General features: G+C 46.7%; 1 long non-coding RNA gene across 1 annotated transcript; it reads right to left on the bottom strand.

The window, feature by feature from the left end:
• Positions 1–1,247: 1,247 nt before the first annotated feature.
• On the bottom strand, positions 1,248–21,173 carry LOC119803938. Its single transcript, XR_005283761.1, has 3 exons — positions 21,058–21,173; positions 3,880–3,992; positions 1,248–1,645 (listed from the first exon to the last, which is right to left on the bottom strand). It is a non-coding gene; the product is annotated as an uncharacterized LOC119803938 (long non-coding RNA).
• Positions 21,174–21,741: the final 568 nt, after the last annotated feature.

Genomic DNA, 21,741 nt, shown 5'->3' on the forward strand with positions numbered 1-21,741 from the left:
GAGCACCTTATATTTTCCATTCTAATAATTTTTTTTCTAGAAAAGTTCGTGCAATCCGCTGAACTGCTTGTGCAGCTCCTACAGGGTGCACTTCAAAGTTCTTGGAGGTGAAATGGAGGGAAGATAGGAAAAAGGAAGTAAAACCATTTGAAGTGCAGATTGGCCAGGCCAGCTAATATTCAGAGCAAGACAGGGGCAGTAGGGTAAGCCTAAAATTCACTGAAAATTGCCTACAAATTTCTCATGAAAGGGATCTGGGTTTCTGACTTGAGTTAGTGACCCTTCTATCACTGACAGAAGGAGACACAAAGCAAGTGTGGACACAGATTCCATTTGGAAGTAACTTTGCAGGCTATCAAGAAACGAATAGGTAACTGGACAGGAGGAATGGAGCTCAAGAAGGCAGGAGAAAGAAGATGCATGACTCTTGAGTGTCAGAGCACTAACTGAAGCCAAGACCACTGGGGTAGAGTGCCAAGAGGGAGGTCAGAGGCCCGGGAAAGAATACTTAAACAGGTCTGCCTCCGAGAGGGGGCAGATAAAGAGAAGCCCACAACAGAAACTGAGAAGCAAAGCAAGAAGGTAGTGAGCACCACAGAAGCCGCAAGGGGAACTTCCCAGGGAGGGAACGCTGAAGAAAGGCCCGGTGGTAAGAGGATTCAGCGGGCAGGAAGTTGTGACGAACTGGGAGTTAGTTACAAAGGGCAGAAGGGTGGCTTAGAGAGCAATCGCGGGGCAAGGGGACACCTTCAGATGAAGAGGAGGGTGAGAGGTCCAAGAAGGCAAGGCCTGCCGTTTCCATGGAGGGGGCTGGCACACAGGAAACCCGCAGTTTTATAGAACTGTGTTCTGCAATTCAGCACTAGTCTGTGACTGTGCAACGAAGGGTGTTGACTCGGGACACCATGCAGAAAGCCACCTGTTCTTCCAGACACTCTTCTACAGGGTAAGATGAGGAGGCAGCTCACTCAATCACTGACCACCAGAGTCTTGACCTAACAGTAGTTCCTGCGGTTGCACTAGCAGAAACTACCTTGTGAGGGTGCTGAGGGCAGCAGGCAGACGCCACTTGCCACCTCAGGGGTCTGCAGCCACTACCAGCTCACTCCTCTCAGTTCCTTATTAAGCCGCTTGTGTTCCCGGCTTCTCTAAGGCTCTCTGAACATCTTACCACCACCCCGTTTTCATTGTGTTGAGCACAATCTCAATCCCTTCTTCTATTGGTTGCACCGTGACCAAGGCAACACTTGAAAGAACGAGTTTAGTTGGGTTTACAGTGTCAGAGGATGACAGTCTATGATGGGGGAGCAAGGCAGACGGCTGGAGCAGCAGCTAGGAGCTCACGTCTCACAGGCAGGAGGCAGAGAGCTCAGGAAGCACAACTCAGGGCAGGAAGCTGGTGCAGTACAGGAGCTGATGCAGAGGCCATGGAGGGATGCTGCTCACTGGCTTGCTCTCCCAGGCTTGCTCAGCCTGCTTTCTTACGGCAGCCAGGGCACATCTTCTTCCGTGTCAGGTCTGTGCACTAGCCCCTTTCCACAAAGAGCTGCCCTGGTGGATGAGACCCCTATCAGCCCCACTCTGCTCGCCTTTGGCAAGGTTGTTTCTGTTTAAGGCCACATCCAGGGGGTGCTGGAGACCCGGACTGCAATATATGAATGGAGAGATTACAGCCAGCCACCGACACCAAATAGGTCTACATTTTTAAAATCAAATACAGCGACACAGTAAGTGTGTTGGTTAATGTTCTGCTGCTGTGAAGAAACTCTTACAGAAGGAGACATTTCCTTTGGGCTGGCTTACAGATTCACAGGTTGAGTTTATTGCCATCATGGTGGGACCCAGTGGCAGGCAGGCAGACATGGTGCTGGAGAGCTAGCTGAAAGTTCTACATCTGGAGAGGCAGGCAGCAGGAAGAGAGACACAGGGCCTGGCTTAAACATTTGAAAGCCCAAATCCCACCCCTAGTGACACATGTCCGTTAACAAGGCTACACCTAATCCCACTCAAGTAGTAATGACCATGCATTTAGATCTATGAGCCCGTGGAGGCCATTCCTATTCAAACTACCAAAACTGCGATTAATAGCACACTATTTTTATGAGGTGATAAACTCAGCTCCTTGAGAATCTCACAGGCAGTCAAATTTTGCATTTTTTTGCGATTCCTGAACCATTTTAAAGACTAACAAAGCTTTATTTTTATTTTATTTTCATTTTTTATTCCTTGGTATGTGTACTGTGTTATGTGTATGGTGTATGTACTTTTAAGTATTGGTGTGTGCACATATATATGCACACGTGTGCGCAGGTTTATAGAGACCCAACCCCAGATAGCTTTCCTTAACTGTGCTCTGCTTTTCTCCTGTGAGGTTTCTTGCTGAACCTGAAGCTAGCGCAGTCTGGCTGGCTAGTCGTGGATCGTACCTCTCCAACACTGGGGCTAAAGACATTCAATACAACCCCATTTTACATGGCGTCTAGAAATCGGAACTCGGGATCCTTTGCCAATTAAACCATCTCCCCAGGCCACTTTGTTTTGTTTTAAATAAGAGGACCATCATTTGATTTTACTGTGTATTGTACCCGTTTGTCATTAACTTTGTGTCCATGTCTGGCAGGCGGGAAATTACCAAGTCGCCACACAGCCACGTGGCAGGCCAGCCAAACAGTGGGCAACCAGAGGGGCAGTTCAGCTGTTTGGGGTGAGAGAAGGCTGCAGACCTTCTGGGCAGGGTCCAGTAATGGCATGGACTCTGGCCACGTGGGCACCAAACTGTTGCGGTACAATAGAGTACCACACTAGCCCAGAATGGAGTATAACGAAGGTTTATTTATTAGGAGATAAACTCACAGAGAGAGTAGTGATTTGCAGTCCTCTGTATGTGCTGGGAACTGGAACTGAACCCAGCAGCCAAGAGACCCATGCATGCTTTTTACGTCTGCATTTACAGTACCTGAGACCACACCCAAGGTGGGCCAGTATCTTAAAGGCTATTGGCTGAAGAAGTTCCCACAACGAAACATCTTCATTTAAAAGATGGATTTTAAAGGTAAAGGAGATGAGAGAGACAAAAAGTCTGGGATAGGACTGGCTGAAAGAAAAGAGACAATCCCAACTTTTTTTTTCTCTGTCTGGACACTGGGCTGGCAGCAAGCTCATCTGAAACAGCTCAAAGGGACAGAGGCCAGGCCAGCAGAGATGGGAGTGTTCCTCAGCCAGGGTCTGCCCCATGACGCTTCCTTTCCTGCCAACCAGGAGACTCAGTGATTCCCCTCCCCACAGACCCCACCTTCCTACCGGTCCACAGACCAGAGCAGGGCTTCCTGTTCTGCATCTGGCTGCTTCAGCAGCTCAAGTCTCCATCCACTCAGTTACTTAACTTCTGCCCCCAGGGTTCCCACGCCCCTCCTACATCAGCAGGGTGCTGTGGATTAAGACCAACACCCTTGTAGGTATCCGTGTTTGGGCTTGTGTTGTTGGTGTGGTAAGTCGGCACCTTCTGTAGCTCAGACCAGTGTCGAACTCCCTAGGAGCTGAGGCTGGTGTTAACCTGACCCACCTGCCTCTGCTTCCCCGGGGCTGGGATTACAGCTGTGTACTTCCATGTCACGCCCAGGCGTGCTTTTGATTTATTGCTTGGTTCATCAAACCGTGTAGACTCCTACTCCATGGCCAAGTCCTTCTGAGTCGGCCGTGCCTAACTATATAGCACGTAGGAGTTCATCGACACGGACTATGGCTCCCTGTCTGCTTCGTGTTCCCCTGCTCTTTCAGACTTGAATGGGGTAGAATTTGAAATCCCCTGTGTAGCTAGAAGGGTGGCACTCTCTTCCTGGGGTGTTAAAGCTCATTTTTAGATGGAAACTCTAAGCTCACCTTCGGTGTCCTACATGTGCGCAGAGGCAACTCTGAGGTCACTCTTACAAGAGGGGACAGGCAGAAAAAGGGCTCTGCCAAAGGCACCGGAGTGTGCACCATCAATTATCAGCCTGAAAAACAAAACAAAACAACACCCCCTACACAGGTCAGAAATAAATCATCATGCTAAACCTTTAGAACAACCATCTTGGTAAGTGCGCCTGAACAGCCGGGCTCTGCTTCAGCTTTGACACCCAGCGTTCTAAGGCTTTTGAAAAATGCGTGGACTGTTTCCTTAAGATATTCGCATGCAAAATTGCCAGAGCTGCTTTCTCCGCCCGCCCACACATACCTGCCCTCCGCAGGGCGGGCGGGCGCTGACTCAGCGCCCAGCCTCCTCCCACGCCTGCTGACTTAGTGACCCGCACCCACTTCCCACAAACCCACAGGCTCCTCTCCCTCACACAGGTACAAATATTCACACTCCCACTGCTCAGCAGACGTGTTTTTTCCCTTTAATGACCATTATTGTTTCTTTTTATCCACAAACAAGCTTGACGCAGCACAATGGAGTTATTTATTCTTAAACTGGTTTTTCAAAACTCCCTCATATTCAAAATAGGATTTTTTCTATTTTTGAAAACACCAAAACGTATATACACTGAGTGTTGAACCTTTTTTTTTTTTTTTTTTTTTTTTTTTTCAGGAAGAACAGATGCCCTAAGGTTCGTCCAAATTAAAATATTGTACTCACATTTTGCAGCAAAGGCTGCACCTATGAGACACGGGCTCAGTGAGTGGGTGGGGTGGGTATTTGCCATGGGGGTGTTTGAGCTACAGCTGGCATCTGTAGGCTGCCTGACAAGATTAATTGGCAGCGAACTAAACCAGCACCGTCCAGAGCCAACACCCGAGAGGAGGACCAGCCCACTTGTCAAGCCCTGCCAAAGCCTCCGGATCGGTGGAGCGTGGGCTGGGGGAAAGTAGGGGGGCGAGTCTCTGCTGCCTTTGTGATTTTAAGGCTAGTGGAAGGGCCTCCCCCATTCGCGGCAAGGACTGTCTTCTTTCTTGTGTGTATGTATGATATCTGTGTGTCGCGCCGTGGGCACATCCATGCCACACTGCATGTGCCAAGGTGAGGGGACAACCCCCCAGCCTGTGTCACCTTCCACCCTTTATTTGTAGGGTCTCCTGTTTACAGCTGCTTAGGACAAGGTAGCCGACTGCAGTTTCTTGGGGTAACCCCGTGACTGCCTCCCTCTTCCAAAAGGCACTTTCAGGCTAAAGCGGTGAGCTTCAACATCAGCTTTGGTCTGAACTTCAGTCCTCCCAGTTGTATGGTGAGAGCTTTATCCTCTGAGCCATCTCCCCAGCCCCCACAACAACTCTTTCTCTTTCGGGGTTGATATTATGTGCCACAGGGTGTGAGCATAAGCCATACATACTACGCTATAACTCATCTCTTTTTTTTTTTAGGAGATACAAGCAAAATAGTAGATTCTAAGGAATGCAGAACTGATTTGTGTGTATATATTTTGCTTTACTATTTTTGCTCCATCATTCGTAAGTGATGTGAATTCTTCAGGGTGGAGCAGAGGCCATTTTTCTTCCTCCTTTATCTCTAAGACTGGGGCATGTTTGACATACAGCATCCTGGTTGGGGAACTGGGAAGTGGTTTTTTAACCTGTTTTTTTTTTTTTTTTTTTTTTTTTTCTCATGCCTCAGCTCTAAGGCCAATTTTAATCCCCCTTCTGTTGGTCTGTCTTGTCCTTTTTTGCTTTAAATTCCCATGGATTCGATCTGCTCTCGTGTACTTTAGTGCTTCTCTCTCTTGTATCAGCTTTAAACTTCAAAGTCTTCTTGGCTCCTTGGGACTTTTCAGGCGCAGGTCTGCATGTCTAACTTTGTTTTTTTTTGGTTTTTCGAGACAGGGTTTCTCTGCAGCTTTTTTAGAGCCTGTCCTGGAACTAGCTCTTGTAGACCAGGCTGGCCTCGAACTCACAGAGATCCGCCTGCCTCTGCCTCCCGAGTGCTGGGATTAAAGGTGTGCGCCACCACCGCCCGGCTGCACGTCTAACTTTGTATTTTTATAAAACAAACAAAAACAAACAAACAAACAAAAAGCTCCTCACCTAAAAATCCCCCACCGGAAAAGATGCAAAAGCAAACAAAACTCAAGTGTCTCCTGTCATACTTCACAGCCACCGTGGTGATCTGACTACCACCAAGTTCCAAGGTGCTAGCTTCCAGCAAAGTATGGCAGAATGACCACGCCCATCCTCTCGCTGGGCCTGCAGAGGAGCGTGAGAAGATGCCATCTCTCAGTTAACCTGCTGGGGTCCATGTCTCCTGAGAGTTCCAGTGCTGCCAGCTCGGTTATCAGTGTCGTCATTACAGAAAGCCTCAGAGACGCTTGGTGGAGATCCGTGGACGGTGATCCCATCCTTGTTTGCGCTGAGGTCTTGGAAGGAATCTACAGTTCTCTTGGCATCGCGGTTCTCATGGTAGAGGTTTGAAGGGAGACCTGGCCAAAGCCTTGCGCTGTGGGACTGACCTTACTATCAGTTCTTGGGAGGTAAAGGCAGGCAGAGCACTGTGAGTTCAAGGTTAGCCTGGTCTACTTAGTGAGACTCTGGAAAGAGGGGGAGAGAGGGAGGGGAAGGGGAAGGGGGAGGGGGAGGGAGAGAGAGAGAATGAACCAACTAGCTTGATCTTCCCTCTCACAGTTCCTTCTACTGGAAGGCAACTGCAACCTAGCAAGTGGGCCATACAAGAGCTAGCACCATGCCCCAGAACTGAGCTTCTCAACTGGTGACTTACCACCCTTTAGAGGTCAAACAACCCTTTTACAGATACCCTAACATATCAAGTGTTTGCATTATGACTCATACCAGTAACAGAATTATAGTTATGAAGTAGCAATAGAAATAACTTTATGGTGGGGGGGTCACCACAACATGAGGAACTGTATTAAAGGATCACAGCGTTAGGAAGGTTAAAAACCGATGCCCTAGAACTTGCAGAACGTTGAGGTACTTTTCAGCATGTGTTACTCAGGTATTTTATGACACAGCAACAGAAACATGGGCCAATGTATTTGTTTGGAAAGAATAGAGGAGGGTTAACAGTTCTACTGGGAATGAGAAGCCTAGGTGTGAATAAGAGAGCTAAAGCCTAGGTGTGAATAAGACAGCTGAAGCCTAGGTGTGAATAAGACAGCTGAAGTCTAGGTGTGAACAAGACAGCTGAAGTCTAGGTGTGGATAAGACAGCTGAAGCCTAGGTGTGAACAAGACAGCTGAAGTCTAGGTGTGGATAAGACAGCTGAAGCCTAGGTGTGAATAAGACAGCTGAAGCCTAGGTGTGAACAAGACAGCTGAAGCCTAGGTGTGAACAAGACAGCTGAAGCTTAGGTGTGAATAAGACATTTCTCTGAAAAGAAACTGAGGTCAGTTAGCATTAACCCTTTTGACACAGAGGGAGCGAGGCACAGATTTAAAGTTTGAGATAAATTGAAAGCCTGTGTTGGATCAAACAACCATTTTTATGGCCCAAACACAGACGATCAATAGCCACACAGCCACCTGGGATATGGAGGTTTATTCATAGAAAACCATAGGCAGCACTAAGTGTCTGCTCGCAGAAGGATAAGGGGTGTGGGGTAAGGGGGGGCAGGGAGAGGATAACCTAGCCGAACAGGAAGCTATGCTGAGGATGACCCCGCCATCTCTGCTTTCTCCCCTGGCGCACAATCGGAGCTCTGTTCCTCAGACAGCAGGACCCTTAGGCTGGTGTTTTCCAACTGTAGATTATGAAATCAGCTAGGATTAATGGATTAGGAAATCAGTTTAGAGGATCACGGTGAGCATTTTTATGGGTTGACTTCTCCAGGAAGCAGACTTGGGTGGGGATGGTGTGGAGCATTGAATGCTTGTCCAGGGTTACCCTTAGGACCGGCACCTCTGGAGGGATAACAAACTGTGCTAGCGGAGATGCAGAATGGGATGCAGGGTCTGACTATACCCGGGAGGTGTCATGGCTCTTTGGATTTTGTCCCAGTTGTGGCCAAGAGAGCCAGGGCTTTATCCTCTGTTTTGGATGGGGTCGTGCCCCAAAACCTCTATGCTGAAGCCCCAGTACCTCCACTTATACTACAAGCCTTCATAGGGTGGGGCCCTCATCCCCAGAGATGGTGACCTTGTAGGAGACACACCATCACCAGGAAGCACCCACAAAGGTCGCGAGAGGACACAATGAGAAAGCAGACTGCAAGCCCAGGAGGGGTGGAGAAACCCAAACCACTCACAGCTTAACCTCCCTCTCAGCCGCAGAATCGTGAGCAAATAAAATGATATCGTTTAAGGCAGCCCTGGAAAAGTAATACTTCCTTGATGGGCAACGCCGCAGAAGAGCGGGCAAGGGAGCTGGGCGCTGAGGTGACCCCGGAGTGTCTGACACCGTCTCCCACCTGCCCTCACAGGCAGGACAATACAGCTCCTCACACGGGGTCCTCACAGGCTGGAAAAATACAGCTTCCGCAAACTGCTCAAGGTCCAGATTCACGACAGGCAGGAAAAGCAAATACTGTTTCATGTGTGTGTGTGGTGAGTTAATATTTAGAAATATATTTCACTGCAAAATATTCTACAGTCACTTCCCCAAGCAAGAAATTGGGGAATATTTTTTTTCTTTCCTGTAAAAACTGAACGGATCCTGGGAGGAGAGCAATGTTTTCTCCACCTCAGAGTGACACCTCGCATTCTCTAAAGCCACCTGGCCACACAAGACCCCTCATCGACTGTTAACCCCGCCCCCCTCACAGATATGAGTGTTAGTGAAGAGAAGACTCACATGTTAAAGCAATACTAACTGCCAGGGGGAGTTAAATAGAAAAATGCTGTTTGCTCTCAAAAGCATCCCATTGCTGGGACTGGAGAGACGGCTCTGTGGATTAAGAGTCCCGGATGCTCTTCCAGAGGACCAGGGTTCTGTTCCCACCACCCACAGGGTGATTCACAACTGTCAGTAGCTCCAGTTCCAGAGGATTCGGTGCCCTCATCTGGCTTCTGCAGGCATCGCACGCCCGGTATCTCAGCCCTGGTATCTCCTGTTACCCGCCCATCAAGATGTAGGACTCTCAGCTTCAGCACCACCATGTCTGCCTGAATGCCATGTCGCACCATGAAGATGACGGACTAAACCTCCCAAGTGCCAGCTGCCACCCCAAGGAAATGTTTCTCTTTTATAAGAGTTGCTGCGGTTATGGTGGTTTTTTTCCACAGCCATAGAAACCCTGACTAAGACAGCAGAGAATGAGAGACAGAGACAGTAGGCAGAGGACGAGAGAGAAGGGGAAGGGAACAAGGGAAAAGGGGGCAGGGGTATTTGTGCAGATGGACAAAGGACAGCCTCTGGGTAGAGAGGAGACAGATGTGGCGCGCAGGCAAATGGTGGTTTATAATGGTAAAGGGGGAAACCCTGTGTTAGGAGGAGGTGTTTAATTTGAATGGGGTATGTAAATTAGGCGAGCCAAAGGATTGCTGGTCTGACCTCAGCAGTCAGTCTCAGGAGAAGGGGGCAGCCAAATAAGGGTAGAATAGACCTCAGTGGCTAGCTGGAGAAATGCAATCTAATGGTTTTTAGCAAGGCAGAGGAAATGCAGGAGAAGGGTAAGGCCTGCCAGAGCCATGCTCACTGTGATCCTGCTAGCCGAAGTCCCTTCAAATTCGATCTATAAAGTAAAAATGGAGCGGTCTGATTAAAGGCCAATTAAGAAAAAAGAGTTGAGGGTGTAGCTCGGGCAGAGCATCCCTCTAGCGTCCATGGGGCTCTGAGTTTAATTCCCAGCAGGAAAGGTGGTGAAAATAAAGAATCAATCCCCACAAATTGTCCTCTGATCTGCACCCGTGTATTCCATGGCATGGGCACGCAAGTACACATGCAAAAATTTAACAAATAATGTTAAAAACAGAAAAAAAGAAAAAAGGCACAAGACTCCCTAAAATGACATATATAAGTTAAAAAAAATCATTAAGAGGTTTAGGGCACCCCTTGCCACCGGCAGGAGGGCTTGTCCTGCCTCCCCTGGCCCTGGCCCTTGCCTGGGCAGCACACTCAAGCTGGCCCTGTTGGTGGGCGTGCATTTGACCTGGCCCTGAGGTCAAGAGAGCAGGAGAGCTGACCCTGCTCTCCCACCACATCTGCCCTGTGGTAGCACGGGTGAGGGGAAGGCACCCCTACTCCTTGACTCCCGAGGCAAGTGTGATAACTGGCCTCAGGAGCCTAAGAGTGGGATAGCTAGTCCTACCCCTCACCAACTGCAGCTCTGGGAAAGCGGACCACCACCTGGTTCTGGCGGTGTTGATGAGCCAGTTCCAGCGTGATTCCAGGAGAACCGGCCCTGCTCCTTGTTGCCTGTTGCATTGGGTGAGCTAGTCAGAGCAACCAATGCCTGAGAGCTCGCCTTGACGGCAACAATGCAGGATAACTGGCAGGCTGACCAACCCAGCTGCCACCCAGGACCAGAACCCGGACTGTGAGCTGGCCCACCTCAATATCTACCTCATCTCTTAACTTCTGGAGCATGTGAAGGGGCTGGACCCGCAACCCCAAAGCTGCAGGATCTCCATGACACAGGACAACAACAGAATATCCAAGAGGAGTCCCAGTGAGGGTCCAGTATTGATAGTGTAACAGAAGCCAGGGGCCTCAAACCAGGCCCGTGACTCATTGCAGTGAACATGTATGGTAAGGACATAAGGACTAAAGGGTACATTGTGTGACTCACTGTGACACACAACAGCTTCCAGCCTGAGACTTTTGTCTGTTTGTTTCCTTCTGGTTTTTTTTTTTTTTTTTTGGTTTTCTTTTAAATTTTCTTTTGGGAGCAGGGAGGTTGCAAGGGCAGAGGAATGATACAAAGAGCTGAATGGGATAACGTTGCGTGATGTGAAATCCACAAAGAAAGTTTAAAAGAAAAGAGGATTCGAACACAAAGTTAAAGAAACCTGGTAAAAGTAGAATCCGAGGATAAGTAGATATGAGACTTAGAAAGTCAAGCCAGAAGGTATAATATCTGAGTTGGGGAAATATCTGAGAGTAAAAGGAACTCCAGAAAAAGAAGTGTCAGACAACGAGATAGTAAGACCATTGCAAAGTTCCTAGAAACACATTCAGAACTGGAGGCTACAGCCTCCCAGCTGGAAGTGCCTAGCGAGAACTTAGCGTATCAAATTTTAAAGTGCTCACACCTGGGCTAATCCTGAAGGAATAGGAAGATAACGCCAAAGCCCCTGGAAAAAAGAATAAAGGATGAGTCTTCTGCTCAAAGGGGTCAGAATGCATCAGACTTTTTGACTTTAGTACTAGATTCGAAACACAAGATATGCATAAAGAGAAACGCAGCCAACGAATCAATAAAATATGAAAACAAAATAAAGAGATTTCCTGGCACAAAAGAAATCAGAAATTTCACTTTTCATGCATCCTTTTATGGGAGACTACTCAGGGTGTGATCTAGAAAACTGAGAAAGAAAAAGCAAAAAGAAGAAAGACGTAAGACCCAGGAATTTTGGGGGGGGGGCGGGGAAAGGGCTCCATTTCATTGGGGGGGGAAGGGCTCCATTTCATTGGGGGGGGAGGGCTCCATTTCATTGGGGGGGGAAGGGCTCCATTTCATTAGGGGGGGAAGGGCTCCATTTCATTAGAGGGGGAAGGGCTCCATTTCATTAGGGGGGGAAGGGCTCCATTTCACTAGAGATGAAGATGGGACCTGGACGGTCATTGCGATGGTGATTTGCGCAAAGAAATTCTGCAAGTCTACAGAGTAAGAAGTTCATATTGATGCAGAGGGGTACAGGCGGGTAATGATGTCTCTAAGGAAAAAAAAAAACGGGACACAAAGAATGCCCCACAAATCTACGAGCAGGGATCAGACTAACATTCCTGGCAGAGAGGACACCGGGCACACGAGAAAATGAAACACAGACAGAGACACAGCTATTAATTGCAGAGAAAAAATCGAAATGCCCACCATAAGGGCCATACAGTAATAGCATAACGTGTGCCTTAGCTTGGTCAGTATTTACATGATCTTAATTAAATGTTCAGTTAATCAAATGTTAAAATCGAAATGCCCACCATAAGGGCCATACAGTAATAGCATAACGTGTGCCTTAGCTTGGTCAGTATTTACATGATCTTAATTAAATGTTCAGTTAATCAAATGTTAAAATCGAAATGCCCACCATAAGGGCCATACAGTAATAGCATAACGTGTGCCTTAGCTTGGTCAGTATTTACAATGATCTTAATTAAATGTTCAGTTAATCAAATGTTAAAAGCCGGGTGATGATTTGGGAAGAGCACTGTGGTGCAAATACATTTGGGAGGGCAGGAGAAAATGAAGTCTACGTCTGTGTCTTCCACTGCAGGAAGTTGTGGTCATATCTAGAACGAAGCAGTAGTTAGAAATGCGGACATAAACGCAAAGAAACATCTAGAAGCGTTGAGTTGGCCTGGGAAATGCAGAGGAAACCAGAGCTATCGAGCAGGTTGTTCAGAGACCAGGCCGTTCTTTTTGTTTCGTTCCAATGAGCAAGTGGGATCTACAACCAGAACAATCAGAACACGAGAATATGAACAGTGCTGTAAAGATGACTGGATGTACGTATTATTTTGGAGATATGGAGACAACCATCCCAAAGACCAAGAGAAGTGGCTTCCTTTGTGCGCAGAAGGAGTTGGTCTTTCCTATAGTCATTACTACGCCATCCCCGACCGGGAGAAGTGTGCAGGGTCTTCCATGCATGCTGACAATCTGTCAAGGGTTTGCATTTTAGCTTTACTCTTTGCAGGGTTCTGGTCTTTAAAATCAGTAACATTTTCTTCAGGAGAGAAGGGAATAAAGAAGCAAATGTCTTTGGAAACCCCTGGTAGATTGAAAATGATCCAGGAGGGTTTTTACTTTGTTCTTCTCCTGGGCAAAGCCTGGTTTTCAACAGCCTGCACTTAAGTTCTATGAAGCCCCTCCCCGAGCCTCTATGAAGGTTCTCCCCTAGCCTCCATGAACCTCCTCCTCTAGCCTCTATGAAGCCCCTCCTCTAGCCTCTATGAGGCCCCTCCCCCAGCCTCTATGAAGCCCCTCCTCTAGCCTCTATGAGGCCCCTCCCTAGCTTCTATGGAGCTCCTCCCCTAGCCTCTATGAGGCCCCTCCCCCAGCCTCTATGAAGCCCCTCCCCTAGCCTCTATGAAGCCCCTCCCCTAGCATCTATGAAGCCCCTCCCCTAGCATCTATGAAGCCCCTCTCCTAGAATCTATGAAGCCCCTCCCCTAGGCTCAAAAGAATACCAGTCCTTGAGGATGGGAGCCTCAACAGTCACAGCAGACTCAGACTACCTACCTCACACAGGGGGCGACTACGGGCAGTGACTCGGTCCCACAGGACAGGGTGCCTCCGTAGTCCCATTCTGGTGCTAGAAGCCCAGAGTTTCTGAAGAACTTTAGGTCCCTGCCCCAAGATAGAGCGTAAAAGTACTGATTCTGCTGTCAGAGAAGAAACACACAGCAGCGCCAGGAGTGTGCAACACTCCAGGCAGGCAGATGCTGTCGCCTGAAAGGGCCACTCCCTACCTTGGTGGGCCTTGCCACACCAATTAAAGCAAGCAGAACGGTTCTTTAGACGGGTCGCCCTACTCCGATGCTCCTAATCTGTGACGAGCCAATATTAAAACCAACGTGGTCTTTGTCAGCTGCTTCCTTACTAATGGGTACAAGCACATGTTCCTATGTAAATATGCATGTGGCTACACATGTGTGTACGTGGACTTGTGGGCACAAGACACGCAGGCCAAAGAGCAACATCCGCTGCATTCCTTAATCATTCTCTACCTTGCTTTTTCGAGACACTATCTGTTCTGGTTTGCTTTCTGTTGCTGTGAGAAAATCCCGGCCACACCCAGTTTGGGGCGGAAGAAAGGGTCCATTTCAGATTGGACTTTTTAATCCACCATCAAAGAACGCCAGGGCAGGAGCTCACGGCAGAATGTGGGTGCTAAGACCGCAGAGGAACACTTTTTACTGCCTTTCTGTCCAAGGCCTGCTCAGCCTGCTTTCTTAGACAACCCAGGACCGTCTGCGTAGAAGTGCCACTGCCCACAGTAGGCTGGGCCTTCCCGCATCAATCATGAATCAGATTGGCCCTGTAGACATGTCCATGGGCCAATCTGAGGCTCCGTCTTCCCAGCTGACTCCCGTCTGGGTCAACTTTACAAAAGTAACCAGCATGGCTGATCCCTTTGCTAGCCTATCACACAAACACATCCACATTGAACCACAACCTTTCCTTGTTTATCCCCAACACGGCATGCTACTGCCACATACAAAACATTGTATAACTTTGAAGGCCCCACAGTATTTTTAAACATTCAAACACTTTTAAAGTTCAAAGTCTTTTAAAAATATCCAAAGTCTTGTAACTGTGAGTTCCTGTGAAATGAAACAACAGCAACAACAACAACTTAAATACCTTCTTAGTCTAAAGGGAAGAACAGCGGTCTAAAAACAATCACATTTGAATAAAACCGAAGTCCAGCAGTGTCTGGCATCTGGGACTCAAGCACGAGCCTCTGAGTACCAAAGGGTGTAGACGACATCCTGCCACCCCCACACAGCACACGGCTTGTAGACTCAGCTCTACTCTGGGCTGCAGCTGTCCTTGGCGGTCACCGCACGGGCTTGGAATCTCGAAAATGTTGGGATCCCCACCGCAACTTAGGCTGCACCTTCCCCGGTGGCCTTTCTTGGCCTCTTCAGGGACTCTGACTCTCCCCTTCACGCCTTCAAATTAAATAGCGCGTGGAAGACTCTTCCACGCCACCAAGTTCAGCTACCAGCTTGAACTCCAGCCTTTGCCCCATGGGACCACAGCACTGACCCTGAGAAAATACTTCCCAGAAGATTTTGGCTCAGTGATGCTGGTCTCTTATTAGCTGCAGCTGTTTTTTTTTTTTGTTTTGTTTTGTTTTTTTCTAGTTCCAGCTAGCCCACATCCACTGCCCCAGGAAAGCATAGCTTTCCCCTTTACAGATTCTTATCCAGTCTCTCACATGAACAGGCCCGATCGCCTTTGCACAAGCCAAGCTTCCATCGTTTGCACTGTTCTCAGCATTAACTTCCATGTTCTCATAAAACAGTTTTTTAAACTTTAAGTGCTCAGTGGCTTTCTCAGCCCGAAGTCCCCAATGCTTCCATTAATCTTCCCTAGAACAATACAGAGCCGTCAGAATCACACACCTCTTTCCGATAGTTCTGCTTTACTTAGCGTTTCTGTTGCTATGACAAGACACTGACCAAAACCAACTAGGGGAAGAAAGGGTTAACTTCATCTTGCACTTTACGGTCTACTGTTAAAGGAAGCCACCGTAAGGACCAAGGCAAGAACCCAGAGATGGATCCGGAACAGAGACCACGAAGGAACAATGTTTAATGGCCTACTTGGCTTTCTTTCTTTTTTAAAGATTATTTCATTATTTTATGTGCATGAGTTTCTTGCTTACATGTATGTTTGTGTACCATGTGTTCGTCTGGTGTGCACAAAGGCCAGAAGAGAAAGTTCTATTATCTGGAACCGGAATTACAGGTATTTGTGAGCTGTCACGTAGGTGCTAGGACTTGAACCCTGGACTTCTGAAAGAGTCATCCCTACGGCCCCCTCAACTTGCTTTCATGTATAACTTGGAATCACACCACTCACAGAGGACTGAGTCTTCCCACATCAATCATGCAGCGAGAAAATGCCTTCCAGATACGTTCACAGAGTCATCTGATAGAGGCAGTTCCTCAGCTGAGATTCCTTCTTCCTAATGTTTATAGCTTGTACCAACTTGACAAGAACTAACCAACATGCTGTCTGAACCCGGGGGCTCACTGATTGGCTAGACTGGACAGCCGAAGCCAGGGATCTGCCTGTCTCTGCCCCGAACAGTGCTGGAATTACAGGTACACGTCATGTCTGGCTTTCTATCTGGGGGCCAGGAATCCTAAGTCAGTTCCTTAGGCTTCTGCAGCAAGCACTTAACTGACTGAGCCATCTCTCCAGGTTTTGCTTATGACATTTTAAAAATAAGTGTAGTCATCCCTCCTTCCACATCCACTGACTCAATCAACAGTGGAAAGAAAATATTTGACATCTTTTTCTGAATATTGCTCACCTATCATTGGTCCCTAAACAACACAATATAGTGGCTAGTTTTGATTTTTCTTAGGTATTACAGTAATCTAGACATGGTTTAAAGTATGTGGAAAGTAGTACATCATTGACTGAGGTTTTCTGTCCTGCCCGGTTCTGGCAATCGTTAAGTCCCAAAGAAATCACACAGAGGTCTACATTAATCATAAACTGATTGGCCCATTAGCTCAGGCTTCTTATTAACTCTTATAACTTATATTAGTCCATTATTCTAGAATATGTTAGCCACATGGCTCAGTACCTTTTTCAGCGAGGCAGTTACATCTTGCTTCTTCTGAGGCTGGGCCAGGACTGCATCCTCTTCCCAGAATTCTCCTGTTCTCATTGACCTGCCTCTACTTTCTATCTGGTTGTCCCGCCTATACATCCTGCCTGGCTACTGGCCAATCAGCCTTTATTTAAAATATAATTGACAGAATACAGACCATTGTCCCACACCAGTACCTAAGTTATATTTATATACTCCATCACTTTTTATGAAGAAACTGGGAATATGTGGATGTTGTTGTCCATATGGTAGAAAGGGGGTTTGGAAAGGAGGATGTCTTGGAACAAATTCCCTAAGTACAGAAAGATGACCATACCAGGGCCCACATCTTCCAAGTCTAAATGGAAATCACACAGCACCAGGTTTATGAATGGCCTCTATGTTTATGAATATGCTTGGAGGAACCTCAGCAACAAGTAAGATGAGACTCCAAGATTGCCTAAACAATTGATCACTTCTCACCTGCAACTACATTGTTTAAGAATACCCAAGGCTATTATGGTGCTTTCATGATTGTCAGAGGTTCTGGACACTTCCATCTGTTTCTCTTCTGAGTATACTTGGGGAGCACAGGCTTGTATGCTCTCGCCCCAAGGGACAGGATAGAAGAGAAGATAGAGAGACTTCCCACGAGCATCATTGTGCTTTAACTTAAGATGCATGGAGTGGACCTTAGTCACATGACTGAACACAGCTACAAGCATGGCTGTGAGCTGTGACCTCCAGCTGGATGGCAGCATAGTCAGATTAAAACAGTTCTGTTAGCTTAGAGGAGAATGGAAAATGAATATTTGTGAGGCAGCCAGCAGTCTTTGCATGTTTTAGTAACTGCTGTGTAATTTACTACAAACAAAGCTAATCTGCCAATCCATTATTCTATATGCAGTTCTAGGCTAATGTAAACGTTGTGGAAGACCAATTAGCAAAATCACTGTTTGGAGTCTTGATTACATATTTCTCGTGAGATCTAATAATTTATGCATTGTTCAGTGCACGTAGGGAGTAAAAGCTAAACTTTTAAAGTTTACTCTATGGTTGGCTGTGGGAACTTAGGAAAATTATCTAAACATTCAGACTTGGTTTTCTTTTCTGTATGATAACTGTGCCTATGTGAGAGGATTTGGAAGAGTAAAGGAGGTGATAAATATATTATGTAGATAAGATTGGATACATTCTGGGTGCTATGGCAATAAGAAATATGGATCAAATACTGTCTGGCCTATCTAAAAATTTCAACAAATTTAGCTATGGCTTTTTCTGTGTGTGTGTGCAGTGTATGTGCATGTAGTATGTATGGTTTGTGTGCGTGTGTGTGTGTGGTTTATGTGTTTGTATGTGGTGTGTGTGCAGTATATGTGTGTGTGTAGTGTGTATGGTTTATGTGTGTATGTATGTATGTGTGTGTGGTGTGTGTGTGGTTTATGTGTGTTATGTGTGTGGTGCATGTGTATGGTATATCCGTGTGGTGTGTGTGTATGTGTGTGTGTGTGTTTGTATGTATGTACTCCTGTTTGTATGCATGTGAGGATACATGAACCTGGAGGGACAGATTGATGTCGGATGTCAGGTATTTTCATATATATATAAATTTTTTTTTGAGTCAGAGTCACTCACTGAACCCAGAGCTCATTGATTGGACAAGATTAGCTGGCCAGCAAGCCCCAATAATTTTCCCGTTCCCTGCTCTGCAGGTCCCTAGTTCTGCAGCTCCAGGGTTGTTGGGGACTGCAGACCACCAGAACCTGGATTTCTTGTAAACAAGTTGTCTTCCTCTGCTCCGGGCAGTCTGCAGCTAGCTGATGGGACCACAGCTGGAAGATCCCGAGAGCTGGGGCGTGGCCAGAGCCCTATATAAGCTGCCCCTGGGCACAATAAAGTGGACGTTCTTGGCATTCTTATTTCAAAGATGTCCCTGTGGCCCCGTCTGACTGTCTGTCTCTGTCTGTGTGTATGTTTTTAAGTTTTCAGCCTAGTTCCCATAGCATGTAGTGAGCAGAGCGCAGGACCGGTACAGGTGGTGTTTTACAAGGGTCACCTGCATGGGCTATGATATGTTTTGTGTTAGAATACCTGCCTAGAATGTGTGACATCCTGGGTCTGATCCTCAGTACTGAAGAAGACAGTGTTTATCCCTGCAGTCAAACCACAGGGCTGGCTTGAGCCAGTAAACACTACATGTAGCATTGTGAAGGAAAAAGGCTATTAGTAAATTATGCAATAATTGGTTTGCGCCTTTCCTTCCTCTCCCCCACTTCCTCCTTTTAGCACACTGTCCTGACAATATGTCCCTCACACAATACACAGTGTGACATCCCCTGTCACCCTGAGGCTGCACAGGGTCTCAGCTACCTTTGCCACCATGCAGCTCGGCACCCCATAGCCTTCTCGGTCAGGTTCCCAAATGACTTCTGACTGTTTAAAAGGCAAAATGCCCCAACTGGAGCAAAAATGTCATTTCCATGTTCTTCTGTGTCATTTTCTGAGGTTTTCCTTAAGTATCTCCACAAATAGGAGAGGGTATGTTTTCTTTTTTAAAACTTTTGGGAACTTGGGAGCCCGCCTCTGAGAGAACAAGAGCATCTAGCATGCTGAGAGACTAGAACAATTAACCCATCCTCTGAAAGGCAAAGCAACATTTAAGATAAGATCTGAGCATGAATAGCATTAAAGCTACACAGTTAAAATGCTTCTCACCTTGTTCACATTAGAGAAATTAGTTTGAGGATATTTTTTTTTAAAAGAACAAATTTGTATTTTGTAACTCGGGACTTCTGACCTATATGGTTCTGTTCGCTTGGTTTTGAGGAAAGGGTAAATAAGGCATAGGGAACACGTGGCATGCCTTGTTGGGTTTTCTTGGTAAATCTAGGAAACAACAGACATTCCTTCTGTGTCCATTATCTGGTTTTTTTGATTGTAAGTCTAACTGGATGGTTGGTCGGTTGGCTGGTTGGTTTGGTTTGGTTTTTTAGGCAGGGCTTGTCTTGTAGCTTTGGAGCCTGTCCCAGAACTAGCTCTTGCAGATCAGGCTGGTCTTGAACTCACAGAGATCCACCTGTCTCTGCCTCCCAAGTGCTGGAATTAAAGGCATGCACCACCACTGACCAGCTCTGTTCTGTGTCCGTTCTCTTGGCAGGGCTGGGATCATGTGGCCATTCATGATTCAACAGAAACCTGGGGAGGAGGCTGCCCATCTCTGTGGCTGGCTGAAGCTGGAGGTGTGAGCCCTGTCCCGTAAAGAAGCAAGGGGGTGCCCTTCTGCCTGCTTCATGGATATGAAAAATAGGGCCAGCCAGAAAAGCTTTCTTTGCTTTTGCATAAGAGATTTTAAAACATCAGGACACACACGGTCTTCATGAAGTACCCCCTTTACATTCTGTAAACTGCAATAGTTAAATCTTTCTGTTGAAAGTATGGAATCTTTCCTGTTCTTTGCCACGACAGAACTTTTCAGGAGTGTACTGCATTTTTTCATTCTTAGGCAATGGCCCTCTGGGGATGAATTCCCAGACCCAGGATTACTGGGTCAAAGGCTGTGTGAACATTTTACACTCTTAGTTTTTGTTGTAAACTGGTTTCTGAGAAGCCTGCGACACACTGGTCCCCAAAGGAAATGTGCATATTTTTTTTCTAGAAATGTGGGTGAGAGACAATTTCACATATCCTTGTAGGTAGATATTTACAGCTTTTAGATCTGACTGGAAATAACGCAGGACCAAGAAGACTTGGGTCTTGTTTGGGTCGAATGTCTTCTTCTGTTACGCTTACCTGTATCGCTGTGTTGTGGGTAAATCCTTATTTCTCTGTGCTTCAGCTTCCTGTTGTTTGTTTGTTTTTATTTTAACGTTGAGACTACAAATATTTCCCTCATAAGATCGTGTGATGATCATTGAAGCCGTTGATAAATATCCTGTTGCTTCACCTTGTCACCCCTTGGAAACATTTCTCTTTGAAAATGGACGAGGCCTTGTGACAGACTTTAACCCAGAAGGTGAAGACTGGAGGACTATATTCCTCTCAAGCATCATCCCATGACTGAAAACGCTCCAGCTAGTACTAGCTCTTTACACTTGAGCCCCAGAGTAAGGCTGGCCCAGAGCAGAGACCCAACTAGCCAATAAAAAATCTGAAACTGAGTACAAAGTGAGTCTTTGGGAGCCTCTGTCATTCCAATCTCCCTAACGGTGGATAGCTTCTTTAGAATCAGCACACACCCATGATGTTGAACCAATGGTCCAGTCTCAAACTACATCCTGGGCAACAATAGCTACCGTTCTGTAAGTGCACCTTCGTGCTAGGCATTTGTATACATTATTGTCACAATGACCATAATGTTGTATATAGTAGAACCCTCTCATCTGGGATTTCATGGGCTGTATTCCAAAATTGTCGGTGGAAATAAGCAACTCCTAAGTTTTAAATAAACTTTGTCACAGATACATGTGCACGGAAAAACATAGTCCATGTAAGAATGGGTACCATTTCTAGTTTCCGGGATCCACCACAGACATCTTAGGATCAATCCTGAAGGATAGCTGGGGACAACTAACTGTATTGTGAAACCCTTCGTTTCATAAAGCAGGTTTGCAGAGCAGGCATTGAAACCCCATGTTTCTCCCCATCATTAGCTCTCTTTCTCTTCCTGGAAGTATATGGCCTGTCTTTACTTGTGATTACTCACCGTGTGGGCTTCTTCGTTTTCATTGATTCTTACAGCAAAAGCTTGTGACGTGAACCGAAACAAATCGAGTCAAAAGGCACCGCAGTTGTACAGCTCAAGCCCTTGCTTGTTCTTTGGAGTACTCGTGACCTGAAAGGCTTTCGTGTTTGCCTTGGCTCCGAGATGCCAGACAACAGTTGAAACCCACGTGTCGTGAAAGAAAAATAAAAGGTTTCCAACACTGAAGGGCAGGGAGTCACAGCAGAGTAAGTTAGATACAGGAGATTGGACATTTTCAAAGTCTAACACTGTCGTTCTCATTTCCCCTCCTCGCTCCTATGACTTTATACACGCCACGGACCATACAGTCACCTATTGAAAGCACGCAATTCAGTGACCTTAAGTTTACCTGTGGGGTCATGACTTCATCATAAAGAAACTTTTGAGCCTTTCAACTTCTCAAAAGCAAGTCACACTTCCCTGTGTTGGCTCCCACAGCCTCCTCTCCACAGGCTTCATTCTGTAGGTGACCTCTCTGGACTGTCTGTCAGTTCACCATGCCAACCAGACCCTCCCCCTCCTGTGCGCCCCACCCAGTTATTTTTACTTCAAAATCTGAGGCGTGTGTTGTAATACACTTTGTTCGGATCGCCAGCCTTACACTCTCCTTGCAATCTAGAACTCCAAATTTTAAAGTATGACTAA

Source organism: Arvicola amphibius, chromosome 18, assembly GCF_903992535.2.
Source record: "Arvicola amphibius chromosome 18, mArvAmp1.2, whole genome shotgun sequence".
NCBI classification, from domain to species: Eukaryota; Metazoa; Chordata; class Mammalia; order Rodentia; family Cricetidae; genus Arvicola; species Arvicola amphibius.